Source organism: Malania oleifera, chromosome 8 (genome assembly GCF_029873635.1).
Source record: "Malania oleifera isolate guangnan ecotype guangnan chromosome 8, ASM2987363v1, whole genome shotgun sequence".
Classification (NCBI taxonomy): Eukaryota; Viridiplantae; Streptophyta; class Magnoliopsida; order Santalales; family Ximeniaceae; genus Malania; species Malania oleifera.
Window position 1 is genome coordinate 15,703,993 of NC_080424.1, and position 15,933 is coordinate 15,719,925.

Sequence of the window (15,933 nt, forward strand, 5' to 3'; positions counted from 1 at the left end):
ATGACTTTTTAGAAAAAATGGTTTAACATTCAGACTTAAATGGGTTAGCAAATGGTAACTCAATATATGGTTCTTTTTAGGGATATTGGTCGACCAAAGATGGTCACCCCTCATTTGATTAAAATATAATCATTATACTCGTAAGACCCCAATCATAATTTGGATAGAAAGAGACTTCGTTCATCAATTACATTGAGCAAATGTATGACAAAGCTTGATAAGTCGTTTCTTTCTACTTCTCCTATAATTCTTCATTATTTTGAAATCCACATTCCCTTGACAAAATCTTGAAGTGGCGTTCTTACTAAACTTCATCTTGGAGGCTTTTCCTTCATCCATTTTTTTTTTCGGCTGCCATATTGAATAGATTCCCAAAATTAACTACTGGCTCCAAGTCCTTTGTACTAGCAAAACCATTTCCTATTTCACTAACACAAAATGCAAGCAAAAATAGACAAACTTTGGCAAAGGGTGATGATCCAAGGAGGATGGGATAAGATGAGATGCACTTTTATTTCATTTAAATTCAAAATAATTTAAACAAAAAGGATTCATGGATGTATTCCTTGTTGGGCTTTTGTGGAGCCTAGTTATGTTTTGATTTGGATGACGACCCGACCTCTATTTAATTAGAGATTTCTATCCCATTCGGAACGGAACCCTAGGCGCAACATATAAAAGGGTGCTTTCGGGTGATTAGGTTTTCTGTGGTTGTATCCGCGAGAGAGCGAGAGCGAGAGAATTGTATCGCCGCACTCTCTGTGCTTTCTTCCTGATAATATTAAAATCCCTGCAACTCCGTGGACGTAGGCAAAATTGCCGAACCACGTAAATATTGTCTTGTGCGTGTGATTGAATTTTTTCTTTGGCGTTATTCTTTCTCTATTTGTTTCTCACAAGTTTCGGGAATTTGTTCGTATATTCCTAACATTCCTCTCATTATTACCCTTAGGTAATCAAAGACATGATTGACTTTCCACCATCACTTCTGTATCATGTGAGCTTACTTCTGTATTTGAATACTAGCCATCTTCCAACTTGATGACATTTATTACTGAAAACCAAGGTGTAGTCCCAAGAGGGGGGGGTGAATTGGGTTATTAAAATTTATTTCAAATATTTTAATGAATTTTTGAGCTCTTGATGATTTATGAACAACACAACACAAGATTAATTTTTTATTCAATCCACAACCACAAAAACTTAAATGAACAAGCAATCCTCAAAACCAATCAACCAAACCAATTGATTTACCAAGCACAAGTGATCAAAAACTTAAACATCCACATAACCAATCAACATCTAAGTAATCAAAAACAAAATACTCAAGCAAATATAATTTTCAGTACTTTGGTAATTCTAGATTTTGTTAATAGCCCTGTCACTACAAAAAAAAAAAAAAAAACTGGTTTTTGGTGACAAATTCAATTTCATCACTAAAAATTGGTATTAGTGACGGTTTTTAAGAACCGTCACTAATAGTGTAAGCATTAGTGATGATTTTAGCAGCCATCACTAATACAACACTATTAGTGACTGTTTTAAAACTGTCATTAAAACTTTCGTCACTAAAAACAGCGCGGTAAACAATTTCCGCGCAAAATTTTTTTTGATAAAATATTAGCGACGATTTTAAGGTATTAGTGACGGATTAAATTTGTCACTAAAAGTCACTTATTAGTGACGATTAATTAACCGTCACTACTAATATTTATGAATAAAAAAAAAATTAGTTAAGGGTATTAGTGACGGTTCGGGAGAAATGTCACTAATAATAGGGGATTAGTGACGGTTTTGAAACTGTCACTACTAGTGTTTTTATTTAAAATATATATAAAAAAATAATTAAGGGTATTAGTGACGGTTTTGAAACCGTCACTACTAGTGTTTTTATTTAAAAAATAAAAAAAATTAGTTAAGACTATTAGTGACGGTTTCGAAACCATCACTACAAGTGTTTTAATTTTAAAAATATAAAAAAAAATTTAGGTAAGGGTAGTGACGGTTTTGAAATCGTCACTACTATTATTTTTATTTAAAAAATAAAAAAAAAATTAGTTAAGGGTATTGGTGACGGTTTGGGAGAGCCATTACTAATAATAGGATATTGGTGACGGTTTTGAAACCATCACTATTAGTGTTTTTATTTTAAAAAAAAATTATTTAAGGGTATTAGTGATGGTTGGAGAGAACCGCCACTAATAATAGGGTATTAGTGATGGTTTTAAAACCGTCACTACTAGTATTTTTATTTAAAATATATATATAAAAACATTAGTTAAGGGTATTAGTGACGGTTGGAGAGAACGGTCACTAATAATAGGGTATTAGTGACCATTTTAAAATCGTCACTACTAATGTTTTTATTTAAAAAATATAAAAAAAAATTAATTAAGGATATTAGCAACGGCTTGAGAGAATCGTTATTAATAATAGGGTATTAGTAACGATTTTAAAATCGTCACTGATGCTCAAAATCTGAAATTCCCGTCTTAACACGCATAATTTCCCACACTTTCCACAAATTTCTTCTTTCTCCTGCTCCCGCCTCCATCTCCCTCCTGCCATCTTTTCTTTCCCCAAATTTCGTTTTGCTCCTCCCTCTGCCCCTCCCTCCTCGCTCCTTCATGCACGCAGCGGAGTCCTCCCGCCATTGAATTTCAAGCCGCCGCCCACAGCGTCTCCTTGATCCCTGCATCCATGGCGATCGCGGATGCGCACAATGGAGCTTTCCTCGTCATGCCTCGACAAATCTAAACTAAAATTTCTTCATCAATCCTAGCGGTGACCTGCGCATTTCGATATCTCAAGCTTCCCAAGTGAATTCATTGATGGCGGAGGAGGACATCAACGCCGCGAGAAGGAGGCTGGCCGCTGTGGCCAACCATCTCATGGTTTTGGCTCACCCTGCGCTACCCAATCGCAACTCCATCGTCTCGTGCGCCAACGCTGAGTCCGCGAACGACAGCTACCGCAGGGTTCACGGCGAAGTTCCCGATCACGAGGCCGTGTGGAGAGTCGTTGCGCGCGGTGATGAATCTGGCGAGTTCACCCATGATTAGTCCAATTTAACCAATTATGAAATTGGTTAGTCAAGATGTAGTTTGGAAATATTGCAATACTGTTTTCTATGGTTTCTATTTTTTTGCTTTTTCTTTTTGCCTTTTTCTGCCGCCATATTTTTTTATTTATTCATGGCCCATTAATTATAGAGAAGACTATTGGTATTGCTCACAATCTTCTTTGAAACCTATTGTTATTGTAAATAGTTTTCAGTTAAACTTTGAAAGAACATTATTTCTGAATTCATTAATTTTAACATGAAGAACCATGGCATGGGATAAAGAAAATTGCCATAGTAGGAGTAGCATTAAGATTAGTATTGTTCATATTAACATGTGGTGTACTTCAGCTATCTGCATCTTCTGATTTTGGAAGATATATGAGTGTTTTAACATGAAGAACCATGGCATGGGATAAAGAAAATTGCCATAGTAGGAGTAGCATTAAGATTAGTATTGTTCATATTAACATGTGGTGTACTTCAGCTATCTGCATCTTCTGATTTTGGAAGATATATGAGTGTGACATCATATCTATGAGAAGCACTTCTGTTAATAACAATTTTTCTTGGGGGCTTTCTCTGTTATTCCTAGTGCATTTAACACTCCCTTCTCACCCCCATCTAGTGCATTTCATCTTCTTTTGCATCTCTCTTTTATTCCTAGTGCATTTCTCTCCTTTTCCTTGGGTTTCTTGGGTTGAAGATTTCAGCTTCTTTTTTTCCTCTTTGACATTGCATTACTCTATATTGGCACTAAGGAAATAAAAAGCTTGTTTAAGTGTAATTTTTTGATTTGTTTGGCACAATGTAGTTTTTAATTATGGTGTTTACAGATTCTGTTATCTAAAAAATTATAGTGTTTACAAATTCCAAATGCTTGAAAGATTTATTTTGCACATGCAAGATCATTGGACTTAATTCTGCTAGAAACAAAGTACTATAGCATCTACTTTAAAAATTATTCTGTTAGTCAGTAACCAACGTTTGTGTTTTAGTTCCATAGTACGTTGATCGGCAGCCCTTTTCCGTATGGTTGGCTATAAGAAATGTCAAGCCTTTTGGTTCTTTATTTAACATTTATGTTCAGCGGCTTCATTTGTTTTGACTACATTTTTGGATGCTTTTTTTGTCCAATTAATTTTATGTGCTATTTGTCATTTTTGTTGTAATGCAATCTCATATTTTCCTTTGTTCCACTAAGGAACTTCGTGAAGTTAAGAGGAAAAGTGGGGCTCTTCAAATGCAGCAGTTTGTTGGTGAAGAAAAAAAATGATTTGCTGGATTACTTAAGATCTCTACAGCCAGAAAAGGTTTGCCTGATTTTTCTAAAATATTCCTATGCTGATTTTGCAGCAGCATCTGATAATTAGTTCTGTGCTACTGTTGCTAATTTTTTATCTGAAGATGTATCTAGCATCGGATGCAGATCTCTCTTCTTATTTTTGGAAATATAGGCTTTCATGCTCGTATGAGTATCATCTTGCCAAAAATATAGCTTCTTACATGTTTGAGGCTTTTCAAAGACTTAGCATCTGACATCTATTAGCTCCTTTGTTTTGGGAGTGTACTTTACTTTTCACATCTGTAGGGGCTTTGGTAAGGTGAAGGAAAGGAAAGGCATGTTTAAATGTGTTCTTTTTGCAGTGTTCTGGTGTATTTGGTTCAAGTGCAGTGCTAGAACTTCTGACATTTTTTTGCACCTTCTGGTCTTGTATTGATATTTCTATGAAGGGCCTGTTTAAAGGAGTTACTCTGTTTGATATACAGAGGGACTAGGGAGTTCTATCCATTAGTAGTTTAATTTTTATTATTATTTGCTTTCAGTTTTTGTTCTCATGGAAGAGTATCTACTTTTTTTTTTTTTTTTTTTTCTTTTTTCTCAGGTACATATTGGTTTTTACTGATGTGCACACTTAAAGGTAACATTGATTATAATGCTTGAAATCAGTCACATGCCTGTATAATGCTCTTTCATTTATTTATTTAGGGGTTGTTTGTTTGATCTATGCCTGAATCGTTTCTCTAATAAGTGCAAGACATTAGACCGTTTGATGGCTACTCATAATTTTCCTAAAATTGATCTAACTGAATTAGATATGTTCCATCAGTCAGACAAAAAATTCAAAAAAATCTCTTTTGGATTTTTATCCTTATGAAAAATAAAAATGACAAAATCCAAACACTCAAATGAAAGTTGTTACAAATGAATTTAACACGAGCACCCCCCAAAGCTTTGGTTAAAAAATCAACAAGCTACATGTTGGACATAAGTGATTGGAATGAGCTTTTGTGCCATAGTAGGAATAGCATTAAGATTAGGATTGTTCATATTAACATGTGATGTACTTCAGCTATTGTAAGAGGCTAAAATAGAAAAAAAAAAAAAACAAAAAAACAAAAAAAGTATTGGAATTATAATTTGAACAATGTGGGTATAAGAGTAACCCCTAATTTCAAATTTTCATTGCCTGTTGATAGGGTTGTTTGAGCCTTGATCTTGCAAGACTTTCAATGGGATATGGAATTCGGCTTCTTTCTTATGTGGTAATTGCTATACGGTTTGCGTTTCATTTGAAATTTACTTATGCCCTTGTGACATACTTATGTATTTGCATTCCCTATTCAAAACAGGTTCCTGTATATATATATATATATATATATCTAAATGACATCTATATGATGCAAAAATATTATGAATTGCATGCTTTTGTGACTTGCAGGTTTGGGAAATGTTCTATTTATAGATAACATGCTGTTGAAATTTTGTTGACTTTTTTCCAAAATAATAATAGCCATATACCATATGCTCATATGGTTATAATGTGCTAAATTGGGTTTGCAATTGTGAATTGCGTATACTAATTTTTTTAACTTTCTTAATTTGTAGGGTTTGCAACTGTTACAATGCCCGCACGACGCAACTTTTGACTTTTTTTGTTATCTGAACAGATGAAATTTCTATATTTGAATTTGAATTTGTATAATGTATTTATATTTAAATTTGAATTTGTATAATATATTTGTATTTGAATTTGAATTTGAATTTGAATTTGTATTAAATTTGAATTAGAATTTTGAATAATTTATGAATTTTTTAGCAATTATGCTTTAATATTATGTATAAGAAAATGTAATTATAGATTTTTAAAGGAATTAATAATTGGGGAAAAAATTCATTTAACATTATTAGTGACGATTTTAAAACCGTCACTATTAATTGTCCAATTTAAGTATTAATGAAGGTTTCAAAATCGTCACTAATACTAGAGTATTAGTGACAGTTCCTGTGAGCAATAGTGACAATTTTAAAACCGCTAAAGCCATAGTATTAGTGACGGTTCTGGTGAGCAATAGTGACGGTTTTCAAACCGTTACTAATAATAGAGCATTAGTGACAAAATTTAAAATCGTTACTAATACTATTACTTTAGTGACGATTTTTAATCGAGCCGATGTAGAATTTATAGTGACGGGTTTAGGTTTTTAGTGACGGTTTTAATTCGTCATTAATATTTTATTATTAGTGACGGTTTGAGAATTTGTTACTAATAAGTATCAGTAACGGCAGATATAGCGACTAATTCAAAATCGTCACTAATAACCTTATTTTTTGTAGTTTGTGTGTATTGATTGTTTCAAGCCCTATAGTGAATGTAATTTGATTCAATGCAAACCACAATTAAAATCCCAAACAACTCTGAATTTAAATAAACTCTCAGTTAATTTATCTTTGGGTATTAACCAATCAACGTACTCTTTTTGAGGTTTCTACAAAGTATTAATTAACCAACGTACTCCCTTTCGGTTTTTGTAATCCCAAAACAAAATTAAACTTCAGTTTATTTAATTTCCAAATTACATAGTATATATGATTAAGAAATTAAATCATTTACACAGTTTATATGTTTGCTGAAATTTAAAGAGAGTAAGGGAAAGATAAGGACGCCACGTTTTTTACAAGGTTTAGCTTATCCCCAGCCTACGTCCTTGCTTTTGGCCAATACCACCAAAGGATTTCACTATACCAGTTTTTTTTCGTGCGAAACAAAACCATTACACACTCCTTCAATAGGCTAGAGCAACGCCTCTCCAAGCGATACCCCACGCTTAGGCACTCCTTCAATAGGTTAGAGTAATCACCTCTCAATCAGTCATGCCCCATTAAGCTTCCAAATGGTGATACTGTTCTTGTAACTCATATCGACACTATGCCGTTTTCTCCTCATTTCTCTCTTTCTAATGTTCTTTATGTGCCTTTATTTAAATTTAATTTGTTATCCATTAGAAAACTTACCAATGATCTCAATTGTGTTTCTATATTTTTTTTCCCACTTTTTGTGTCTTTCAGGATCTATCAACGAGGAGGCTGATTGGAACGTGTGAAGTACGGGATGGACTTTACCACTATAAACCTCCTTCTGCCTTAATTTTCCACTCTCAAAGCAATTCTGACACTACTCTTTGGCATCAACGTCTTGGTCACCCTTCCATTTCATGTATTCGAAAACCTTAAATATTTCTTCTTATCATTTGCCTTGTGATGTTTTATGCTAGAGCAAATCACACTCGTTTACTTTTTTCTTTAAATACAAATAAGAGCACATTTTGTTTTAATCGGATTTATTGTGATATATGGGGTGGATATCCTACAACTTCACTCTCTGGTGCACATTATTTTTTAACAATCGTGGATGACTACTCACGTGCTACATGGGTCTATTTTATGAGCATGAAATTTGATACTTTCACTTGCCTTAAAATTTTTTGCGCCATGCTCAAAAATCATTTCAATTGCACTATTAAGCATGTACACACTGATAATGGTTAAGAATTTCTATCCACCCAGTTTCAAACTTTTTTCCATGATCAAGGCATTTTTCACGAGCGCACATGTATGGATACACCTCAGCAGAATGGTGTTACCGAGCATAAACATCGCCGTCTTCTTAATGTGGCTCGATGTTTATGTTTTCAAGCCAATCTTCCCATCTCTTTTTGGGGCGAATGCATTCTCACAATCACCTATTTAATTAACCGCACTCCTTCACCCAGCCTCAATCATAAGTCCCCTTATGAACTTCTTTTTTAGAAACCACTGTTGTATACACACTTGCGAGTGTTTGGGTGCTTGTGCTATGCCCAAACCACTCGCCAACATCGCAATAAATTCTCTCCTCGTGCTCTTCAATGTGTTTTCTTTGGTTATCCTGCTCATCATAAGGCTTATCGTGTATACGATATTGAAAACAAAAAAAATTCTCATCTCCCGTGATGTCACTTTTAAAGAAAATATTTTTCCCTATCATCTCATACCTCCAACTCCTACATCTTCTCCCGTACTTCCCATTCCTATTCTTGATATATACCCTTCTTATACTTTACCTACCCAGTCAACCACACCTACCCCTAGCCCCCTACCTCTCTCTTCTTCTCCTTTGTATCCTCATTGACACCCTCACCCTCGCCCTCTTCCCCACCACCCCCTCCACCCATCTCTTCACGGGCCAAACGAGCTGTCACACATCCCTCTTACTTGGATGATTATCTTTTCCCTATTTTATTAAAGTACTCCACGACTTCACAGGTTTCAAGATGTCACTCAGGTATGATTTATTGTCTCTCATTTTTTTATCTTATCATCATTTCTCTAATCAACAATTGTCTTTTCTTTCTGTTATGTCCTAACATCCTGAACTCACCTCATATTCTTAGGCTGTGCTACACTCCCATTGGCGTGATGCCATGACTTCTAAAATTGAAGCCTTAGAAATCAATAATACATGCGTTCTTCAACACCTTCCACCTGAAAAAAAAAAAAAAAAAATCAATTGGCTGTAAATGAGTGTTCAAAACAAAAATTTGGGCCGATGGATCCATAGAGCGACACAAAGTTCGCTTGGTGGCCAAGGACTACACTCAAGTAGAAGATTTGGATTATTATGACACTTTTGCTCCTATTGGTAAACTCGTTACTGTTAGATTTGCTCTTGCAGTGGCTGCAGCTCGAAATTTGCATCTTCCTCAATTGGACGTCAATAATGCTTTTCTTTATGGTGATCTTGATGAGGAGGTTTATATGATCCCTCCACTGAGTTATTGCCAACAGAGGGAGACTCGTGCTTGTCATCTTCAGAAATCCCTTAATTTATGGCCTTAAGCAAGCCTCTCGCAATTGATTTTTTAAATTATCTTTTGTTTTAATTGCTGAGGGCTTCACCCAATCTTAGGCTGATCACTCTTTTTTCACCCGATCTCGCAATTGTTTATGTTGATGACATTCTCATGGTAAACAATGATCTCTCTGATATTAGCACTTTCAAAATCATGCTCGCTCAGAAAGTCGAACTAAAGGATCTTGGCAAATTGAAATATTTCCTTGGCCTCGAAGTTTCTCGCTCTCCCACTAGCATATTTCTTAATCAACAAAAATATGCTCTTGACATCCTCACTGATAGCGGTCATCTTGGTGCTCGTTCTGCCCACTTTCCCACGGAATAAAATTTGAAGCTCAATAATACTGATGGTGATCTTCTCTTTGATCCAAGCTCGTTTCGACGACTCGTTGGACGTTTGCTATATCTCATCATCACTCCTCCCGACATTATATTTCTAGTCAATATTCACAGTCAATTTATGCACCAGCCCAGACAACCACATTATGATGCTGCTATATGTGCTGTTTGATACATTAAGGCATCTCTAGGACAAGGCTTATTTTTTCCTACTGCCAACACTCTTCAAGTCTCAGCCTATTTTGATTCGGATTGGGCTAGTTGTCCCTTCACTCACTGCTCCACCACTAGTTTTTTCATTTAGTTAGGCATTAGTCCAATTTCCTGGCGCACTAAGAAACAACGTACAGTGTTTCACTCCTTTGTTGAAGCTGAGTATCAGGCGCTTGCTTGCACTACTGAGTATCACGCAAGTAGGACATTACGGATCTCCGTGCTCCAATTTGAGGGGGAGTATTAGAGAAATATAAACTTTCCATCTTAGCAAAATATACTCTTTCCATTTTGTCCATTCTCTCATGTACATATATACACCCTTGCAATATTCAATAATTAATATAGAGGAAAAGTCCTTCATTCATAATTTAACAAATCGGATTAAATCATTTATTGAGTTAGTGGTACATAACAATTGTTTGTTTGTGTGTGTGTATATTTGTTTGCGTTATATGTGCATTTCTATGCCATTACTTAAGTAAGATATTTTAAAAATTAAATCAATAAGTAGACTGAAAGAACTTGTTCCCAGATTAATCAATCAAATGGTTAATTTGGATTAACCATATCAATATGATAACATACTTTTATAATTATTTTAGAAAGATAAAAATATATGAAAATTGGATAAAATTACTAATAAATTAAAAAATAATTAAATAATTAGAAACATTACAAATATATTCTTAGATATAGTTTTCATGTAAATTAAATTGATTAAATGCATGTTAAACAAATAAACCGTAGTTCAAAATTCTTAAATTGTAATAGTCTATTAAACATAGCATTAAAAAAAAGCATAATTAAAATTTCAAAGTTCATATTTCAAAGGGTAAATTTTGAAAGTTGAGTAAATTCTAAGTGACGCGAGATTAATCAAATTTCCCCGATTCTTCTTCATGAGATATGGAGGTACCATCAAATCTATTTGTCAAAATTGCATTAATTAAATGGAATAGATTTGTCAATTTGGTCATATTTTCAAAATATTGTGTTTAAGTCACTAATTTTTCTAATCTCATTTACTATTATTTTTTATTTTTTTAAAGTAACTTCATTGATATTATTTTTTAATTTAACTTATCCTAAATGATAAATTAATGAAGGAGTTAAGAATATCTATTTATAATAATAAATAGCCACAGCTGCAGTTGTGTGAAGTGGCTTCCAACTGTGGTGCGTTTTCTTCGATAAGGTGACCGGATAGACTTGTGGTCGAGGGAAATTGACTGGTTGCCTTACAGAAATTTCAAATTTGCAAGTGGGTCCCTGGTCGCCCTATCAACCATTACAAACATAAAAAGGGGTAAATTCATCGGCAGTGGATTAAAAAGAAACTAATTTAATTTAATAAGCAACCACGTCGTCTCCTTCAACAGGCCTAGTTGAAAGAATGAATGAGCAGATGCAGTGTGAACGGGGCACGAACACCTTGACTTGCAACTCCCTGCTCCCTTCCACGAAAATAATTGCCAGTAGTAGTGCTGCTCAGATGCAGTGCTCAGTCAACCAGAGAATCCAATAGCAGCAAGCAAGTGCCCATTCTCCTTCTCCTTCTCCTTCGCCTTCTCCATAACATTCCCAGTCAGTTTTTACGCGTTTTTTAAAAGAGGCAAATAGAGCTGCCAATGCCAATGCCAGTGCCAATTATAATCTTTGCATGGACCACTTTCTTATGTTGACTGCGTCAAACTCATTTCTACAGTTCTACGATTGCAGCAGACCTCTCTCTTCACTCTCTCCCCGCCACCAAAAAAAAAAAGTAATCAAGCTCGACTTCCCCCCACCCCCCCCTCCCCTTTTTTTTTTTTTTTTTAATAATACTTACATGAAGTACACTTCTCAAAATTCACCAACTTTATGTTTCGAAACATGGTTTAGTCTTCTAATTTGAATTTGAATGACTTTAAATAAAATATAATATAAAATTATAAAGAATTTTTTTTCAAATTTATATAAATTTAAATCTAAATTACAAAATCCATGCCCTCAAGATATTAAGCGAAATAATTCTTTTTAAGTATTATCTTTCAAAAAAAAAAAAATCATGCCTTACAATAGTCAAACATTGTTTGACAAAAATTATTTCGTTGTATTCGAATTAAACATATTTAAGGAACGACAATGGATAATTGATAAATTCATTAACATGCATGCATTTTTTAAGTTTGAAAGGGATTAAAAGTTATAGCCTAACATGCTAGCTTTTTCCACGAGATCCTTTAATTTTTTGTTAATTTATATTTTAAAAAGTCTGGCCTCTAATTTGATTTGTTACTTTCCTTATATTTATTTATTAAAATATTTATTTTATTTACCTTCATGTCCTCCTAAAATAAAAAATACAAAAAAAGAATGTCAATATTTGTAATTTAATTTGGAAGAATCATAAAAAATAATAATAAGAATTTACTTTTTAAAGTTAAAAATGAAAGTTAAAAAAAACACATACCTACCTTAAAATTTAGGAAAAAAAAATCATTTAAAAGAAAAATGGGGTTCCAAAATGCCACAATGATATTAATTTGAAATATATATATATATATATATATATATATATATATATTTGAACATAAGGATAATAATTATATTTGCAGGAAATTTTATCATATAAAATTAAAAAAAAATTATTTGATTCTTAAATTAGCCATGCATGCAGGTTACGTGCATGATTGCCAGGCATGCCGCTGCAGGAAGTTACTGGAAATCGCCAGCTTTATGGGTCCCAGCTGAGTGAAGTCGACTTTGGATGCCAAAAATCAAGCAGACAACGTGGATGCTTATTAAATTAAATTAGGTGGCGTTTGAGTTTCTTTTAATCCATTCATTCAATTCTTGCTGATGAATTTACGAAGCCAAGGGGAAAAGACCTCACGCACTCTGAAAGCGCGTCAGTCGAAGCGTCCCATCCTCCCTCTTTTTTTTTAATGGTTGATGGGCACATGAATTTTCCCCCCTCTCCCATCAGCTCACAGTGCGTCATTAACTATTTGACCAGAGTTAATTACTAACTATTAATTGTTAATAGTGGTTTTTGATTCATTTTAAATTTTAATTTTAAATGCAGAATTGAGACATTAATCTTGTTTAAAAAATAATATACCTCGTTCAATGGTCCAAGCAAATTTGAAGGCACTCCATAGTGCATAGTGGAGAAATCCCATAAATGGAAATGTAATCACAAAATCAGGTATCGATTACTGACATATTTATGCTATCATCATGCTCTTGTAAGATAATTTATATATTTTTCAAATAACTTTACTAGATGTTGACAATCATGAAAAATGCGGAAGGAATTTTAATTTTTCATTCTAAATTAATGAATTAGATCATTAAGAATTTTACATTATCGTTGTTTAGTTTAATAAATTTCAATTAATTTTAGGCCAACTTGCATGGTAAGACTGGACTTGACTTGTTTGACTGCTCAAATTAAATTTATGTTAATTAAATAAATACAGTTCAAATTTGTTTAATTACCTTTCTTTTTTTTTTCCGCTTGGATTATGATGCTCTTAAATATGTTAATTAATCATTTTGGGAATTTTTTTTCTCATTTAGAATTTACATTTTAAGCACAGTAGAAATGAAATTTTTAATCCGTTAATCTATTATAACAATAAACTTGACAAGAATAAAATCCTTTAAAACATCTCTTATGTTGTAACCTGACAACATATTTGTTTATTGAACCAACATATTTACAATTAAAATTAAATTTTTGAGGCATAAATAATTAAAAAATCAATAAATCTTAGATAAATATACAAGCATGAAACTTCTTGCAACTAGTGTAATTACAAAAAAAGTTATCACCCACATAAATAAATAAATGAATAATAATGTTCAATTTCATTTTTCTACTTCTAAATTATTCATAATATGAATGGGGGTGTTAACATAAAAAGTTTTAAGGCCAATGGTGCGAAACTCTTATCTTTGAGAAGTTTTTCCTCAATTTCATTAAACCCTTGGTCAAGCAATAAATTATCATATATTTTATTATCATACTTTATCTTATGTCATCAAACTGTTAACTAATACGAAAAAAAGTTTTAATAATTTCTCTTAGCATAAAATTCAACATGAATTCCCTTTGATAAACTACTAAAATGGGGGATAAATTTTTTTTTCTTATTTTACTATTTTATTTGATAAGGCAATAGAACATACATATATATATATATATATATATATATATATATATATATATATATATATATATATTCTTTAGGTGCAAGTCGATCTGCGTTTGAGATTATGATATTAAATTTTGAATTTAATTCAAACATAATAATATTATCAACTACATCCTAACAATTCTTACAAGAATGAATGAATTGTTTTAAATTATTAAAATAACATTTTGAAGACATTTTCGGTGTTTGTTAAATCAACAAACCAGCTAACCTCGTCGACGAGATGACGCCTTCGTCGACGAATCATCCATACATTTCGTTGACGAACTGGCTCCTTCGGCGACGAACCTTATTCCGATATTGCACTTTGATTTCGTTTCATTTTTAATTTATTTTATTTGTTTAGTTATTTAATTTTATTTATTTATTTATTTCTTTCTTTATTTTAAATGAGTTAATTCAAGGTCATCAAAATTAATGTAGGGACAATTCATAATTAATTAGGTATCATTCGTAGAACATGTGTGTACGGGGTGCTAGTACCTTCCCCTCGATTAACTGAACTCCTAATCTCGATTCTGGTAATGTAGACAAAGACTACTGATTTTGATTTTGTTAATGATTTGTTTGTACTAAACCTGTAACAAGAGTAATTAAATGATTTTTTTTTTAAGAAAAAAAATGATAAATGAAGAACTAAAGTAAGATGACTATTAATTTTCTTTCATTTTTTATTTAATCAAATCAATCGAGGAGGCTCTATATGCTAGATGAACTAAATATACTCAAATTTTTTGAAACTTACATATTATTATTTGCCAATTTAATTTAACATTGAAGGAGATGAAATGGAGAGAATAAATTATTTTTTAGTGTGTGGGCAAGTTCAATAAATTTTTGACAAATCCAAAAATTAAAAATCACTGGTTTTTTTTTTTTTAAAAGAAAAATGGGGGTGCCTCATTTTATAAATATTTGTATACTTTTAAGTGTGAAAATTTTATAGACAAATAAAATTTGTCTTTGTGCCCCACATTGGGCCGGCAATGGGTTAGGTTGGTCCCAAAAGCCGAAAGAAAAAAGAAAAAAGTGATGGTAAAATTTGGATCATGAAAGGAATAGGTTGGTCCAAAAAACTTGGATTGGGTCCATTCTCCTAAAAGCTGAAACTTTCTCTTGGCAGTAGTTATTTCAATAGCTAAAATTTGGATCTTGTAACTGATTTTTTTAATATATATATATATATATATATATATATATATATATAATTATACTTTTAAAGAATTGCATGTGGTAATTATGAGGGTCTTTTTTTAGTTGGAATTTTTTCTAGATTAAAATTGATGTTATTTATAACCCTATCTATCTATTTTTTCGCCGCACGTGAGAGTTTTTTTTTAGTCTCAAAGCATTAGACATTTTATTGGAGGGGTCTTCAAAGTTAAGCTTAAAATTCAAATAAACAGTTTGGGTGTGGGGTTTTCTTAAACATCTCCACCTAACTCTACTTTCTAGGCTAGCTATATATTAATATACATAATTATTTATCACATGTGGTTGTAGAAATTAAGTGAAGATAAGAAGAATGCATTTGGTTGTAAATTAATAAGCATAATGTATTTAATTAGGCAATTAATATAAGGGAAAAAGATGCAAATATGTTTTAAATTTGAAGAAATATTTATATTTTTTGGATAGCTTATTTGGGTCTTACTATAAATAATTAATTAGATGCGTGGGTAGAAATTAGAGGGAGAGGAATCCAGAATAGTTTCAAAGTTAGTTAGTAATTATTAATAATTAATAATGTGCAAATCTAAATGCAGGCTGTCTCCTGGAAAATCAGTGTGTCAATCTTCTTTGTTGTTGGTAGAATTGCATGAAATTTCCATGTAACAAACAAAAAACCTAGACTGGAAATAAGAAGCTTGCAGGAAAGCAATCTAGTTCTGCCTGTACAGTTTTCAATTCATATATATTAATTTTAGGTGCACGATAA

At 32.5% G+C, this 15,933-nt stretch overlaps 1 long non-coding RNA gene across 1 annotated transcript; it reads left to right on the forward strand.

Moving 5' to 3' along the window:
* The first annotated feature begins 2,501 nt into the window (after positions 1–2,501).
* LOC131161908 (uncharacterized) lies at positions 2,502–6,176 on the forward strand. Its single transcript, XR_009138642.1, has 5 exons — positions 2,502–3,087; positions 4,266–4,374; positions 4,948–4,983; positions 5,543–5,608; positions 5,952–6,176. It is a non-coding gene; the product is annotated as an uncharacterized LOC131161908 (long non-coding RNA).
* Positions 6,177–15,933: the final 9,757 nt, after the last annotated feature.